This window comes from Phascolarctos cinereus, unplaced genomic scaffold (assembly GCF_003287225.1).
Source record: "Phascolarctos cinereus isolate Bilbo 61053 unplaced genomic scaffold, phaCin_HiC Scaffold_5;HRSCAF=322, whole genome shotgun sequence".
Lineage (NCBI taxonomy): Eukaryota > Metazoa > Chordata > Mammalia > Diprotodontia > Phascolarctidae > Phascolarctos > Phascolarctos cinereus.
The window spans coordinates 338,305,071-338,309,911 of record NW_027555958.1 but is presented as its reverse complement, the minus strand read 5'-3'; positions in this window follow the sequence as shown (position 1 = coordinate 338,309,911).

The following is a 4,841-nucleotide window of genomic DNA, read 5'->3' as shown; positions in this document are numbered from 1 at the left end:
ATTGGACAGAAAATAATGTCTAATTCAGTATATTCTCCCAGTTATTAATAACTGTGAAATCTGTCTTAAGATTCCCTCCATTGTCTTCTTAGTCAAATTAAAAGTAAAAGTTAAAATTAAAAGTTTGCCAACTGAGGTGGTTTTTAGACCTTTCTGATTTTTTTGTTGTCATACTGGTTTACATTGGGAAATCCTTCCTTAGGACATGGTGGTGATCTATGTCAACGTCTGTTCTTTTATCCATTTTCCATTTGAGGATATCAACAATTTGTTTAATCAAGTCAAGTTAGAGTTCAATGTAGGCCCTTTTCACATAGGGTTTTAAATAAAATTATTCATCCATGGCATATTTAATTGAGAACAGAAATTGATGGGCAACAATTCCCAACCTTTGAAGCTATAACAAACATCAGTACTGAGTACCATACTCCTCTGTGTGTATGTGTGTGTGTGTGTGTTTTAAATACAACTAAGATGTAGTACCAAAATTGGAAAGCATATGCATTTCAACCATATGAAAAAGTTATCCAGTAATCCAACAATACTATGTATGACTTTAACATGTGCACAGGAGAAACATTTTTGGGGAAGACGCCTTTAAAATAGCATTTTACTTGACTCAGTCAAATTTTTTTATAGCTAACGAATCAACAAGTATTTATTAAGTATCCATTATGCACTAGACTTTGCCCTTCTCTCTTTCAAGGCAATTTTTGGGCATGACTTTAGAGAATCCCTCAGTGCCCTCAGAATCATGGCATCTCAAGCATGGAGCTCTTCTGCGTATACTTTGCATAATCTAGGTGCTGTTCCCATCTTTATTTCTTATTTCTTCTGCCATTTCCATTTCCTCATCATGTATAACAAGGATTGTAATATCAGATTGCAAATGTGGTGGCTTAACTATCATTGATGAAGAAAAGAATTTGTTTTAGGAAGATAGATTTCCCTCTCCCTCCCATTTTCTTGTTTGCTGTATTTCTCCCACTTTTGTCCTTAAAAACTTTCAGGATGGTCTGGCTTAATTGAATCTCTCAACAAGTTTTCTGTAAACTTGTTTTCCATTTCATCAACTGTTTTAGAGGTTATAGTGCTCATGAACCTCTGTCAGCCTCCTCTTTAAGATTTTACAAAAAAATTTCTATGCTAAACCAGTGCTGCCCTGGGCTGCCAAATCTCTCCACTCGGCAAAGAAATTAAAAGTTTGCCAACTGAGGTGGTTTTTAGACCTTTTTGACTTTCTTGTTGTCATATTGGTTTACATTGGGAAATACTTCCTTAGGAAATGGTGGTGATCTATGTCAATGTCTGTTCTTTTATCCATTTTCCATTTGAGGATATCAACAATTTGTTTAATTAAGTCAAATTAGAGTTGCCTCAATAACATATTGTAACTTTGAACTTTTATTCTTCCAATTTGATATTTATTTTTATCTTTCCTCTATTATGTTATAGTCTGACCATAAATGGGCATAATAGCTGATTTGGAAATACATCTCACATCAGTTAACAGTTGTTTCTTCTGTCTTAAGATAAAAATCAGCTTTGTTTTTGTGATATTATTCCATGTTCACCATGTCCAGGGCCTTCCAACTCTTGAAGAAATTATTTATGGTATGTAGGCATGAGTTTTTGGTACAGTCTATAAGCCTTTGGTCTATCTCTTTCCTACTCCTAAAACATGTTTTCCAATTTTTTTTTTGCCATGTTCACTTATGCCCACCTGAACACTAATTATAATTTAATTCAGAGGATCTTACCACATTCTTAGTAGAATTATCTGCTTTCTTTTTGTTGTTGTTGTTGTTGCAGATATTGGCAACTAAGCTGCATGATGGTCATTTGCAAATATTTAATCGCAAAGTCTACTAGACGACCAAATGAAGCACGAAATATTTCTCATTGCCTTTAGATGAACAATAACAACTATTCCTTTGTTTTATTCTTCAAGAAGGACCTGTGACCCATCCTTTCGTTTAGCTACAACTTCCTTTTATCTTCTAGTTTCATTTATAACAGCAATCGCAAGTTTGAGATGATTCAATTCCTCCAAAAATATGTCTACTCACTGATCACTAAACAAATATCTCACATTGAGAATATCAATAGTTATGTTAATATTTATAGATGCTGAGTTCAGGAATTTTGATGAACAGAAAACCATATTTCATGTAAATGAGGGGGAAACTGCTTAAGTTGAATAATGGGTGAAGGTTTAATTATGGAAGTAACACCATAGTGAGAACTCCTCCCAACACCTATAATCACAGAGATCATGAATGTTAGATATAATTCACTATTTAAAATTGCTCTTTTAGCTTTTAATTTAAAAAAAACTTTCTTGTCCTTTGATTTCAAGATGCCCCTGTACTTATATATTTATATATACTTACTACATATAGTATATAAGTACTACATATTTACTATATGTAGTGTATGTAGCATATGTGAACTATGTTTATGCAGATATATATATATATATATTTACTATATACTTATCATATATTTACTGTATGTTATTTTGAAAACCGAACACCTCTCAACAACTTAAAATAAACCTATAGAGCATCTTTGCAGTTTAGAGTAAGAATCTTCTGCACATAGTTTGATCTAAAATTCTGGAACCATTTTAATTGAGAGCCTCAGGAAAATGAAAATGATAATGTGGATTTTTAGCTTAACAGGTAACAAGAGTATGTAGAGGAATTGTATGCTTTTGCTTTGATCTCCTGTAAGTAAGAATCTAACAGCAATATAGAATGTATAAGGGCAAGAAGCAGAAATTTTCCAGGGAAGATGAAATAAAAACCAACATTTCTTATGTGCATAAAATCAAATTTCTATGGAATACACAAGGCATTATATTTCATTATAAGTTAGCAGATGTTGAATACTAAGGAAAATTCAGCAGAGTATGCATAATATAGAATTGGGGAAAATAGGGGATGAAAGCTAGAACTGCATTATACATTTTCAAGTGCACAAAAATGAAAGGAAAAGCACACACACACATATAACCATTTAATGTGTGCTGATAAAATGCTCAGCCGAAACAAGATACTGCACTAAAAATTCAGTTTTCTAGGTTTATTTTAGGGTGGTGTTCTTTATGCAGAAGCACTATCTATGTAACCCTTGCCTTGTTTTTAATGGATGGTATCATGGCAAAATTATTGTAGAAAAAAAAACTAATGACAAACTCGAAAAATGGAATGTAGAGAATTAATTTAGTGATGGGTCAAGTACTAGTTTCCTGATAAAAGATGAAGCAGATTTTGCCCAAGGTGCCAAATAGTTGAATAGAGAACAAACTGAAGAGGTAAGGAAGTTATTAAATATGGCAGCAGAAAAGTCTAGCCCGTTAATGACAAGGTCCCTTTTAGATCACTGGCAAAGTTACTGCTCTGGGCAAAATATCCATCTTTTTTAAAATACAACTTAAAAAAAGAAAATCCTATTTGTTTATTTTATCATTTAACCAAATCCAAATCAACTGAGAAAAACTTGTAAGCAATATAGCAAAAATTAGGCTTATACCAACACCTTACACCATATTCCAAAATTGTTATTTGTTCTTCACTCTTAAAGAGGACCATGACATCAGAGAGGTGATGCCATGGCATACAAGTAAATTGGATTTAAGTGAGGGAGGTCTGTGCAAAGTTACCAGCCTCACTTTCCCCTCCAGAGACATCTAGGTACAGTGGCAAGATATAGATCAGGACCACGGGAGATGACCCTGGATGCAGTAGAAGACCTTGCCCTTTTTAAGCTAAGGTCTTTAACAGGTCTGTTTCACTGAGGTGATGCCTATTCGGTGATTAAGGCTAGGTAAGAAATTTGGCAGAAAATGGCCTCTTTTACCTACTCAAAAAAGAAAAGTGGTAAACATATCCCTACTTTCAAGGAACTTATATTCCAAAATATATTCTAAATGGATACATGACCTTAATATTAAAGATCATACTATTAAAAAAGTTAGAAGAGAAACAGATAGTATACCTCTCACAACTATGGGTAGGTGATAAATTCTTAACCAAATGAGGAATAGAGATAATAATAAAAGATAAAGTAAATAACCGTGATTATGTGAAACTGAAAAGCTTCTATGCAAACAAAATACAACAAGGTTAAGAAGAGAAGAGGTCAAAAGGGAAAAACATTTTTGTATGACATTTCTCTGATAAGGGTTTGATATCCAAAGTATATTAACACTTAACAGATATATGTATATATAGATTATATTATATGCCATTTTTATAAGGAATGACTTTCTGGGAAGGGGAGAGAAACTAGAGGAAATTATATAATATAAAAAAGACATCAATAAAGACTTATTTAAAACAAGAAAAAAATTGAGAAGTGACTCTATGGCTCTGAAGGCTGTCAAATAAAAGAATCTTTTGGTTATATGTTAGTTCAATTTAGGAAGTTGAAGTAACTTACTGCTAACTCTTATTTTTCCCAGCAACAAATTAAGTGGAGAGCCAGGACAGATTTCTATTAATATGAGTAAAGTTAGATTTAACAAATGTAACAGAGAGTATTTGGCTATGCTTCACCACCCATACCAACATTACCACAGGGTAACAAAATATGAAACAAGGGGATGTGCTCTTTAGGCAAGTGTGTGACAGGAGAACCACTCTGGATCTTTAAAGGGATGAAGAATTGTAGGTCTGGAGAAGTCACTCCAATCCAATAAACATTAATTAAACACCTACTGTGTGGCAGGTTTGTACTAAGTGCTAGCACTTAAAGTACAATTAATTAAATACAATTAGATGTAATTAATAAAAAGAAAGACAATCATGCTGTCAACGATCTTACAATCTAAAAGG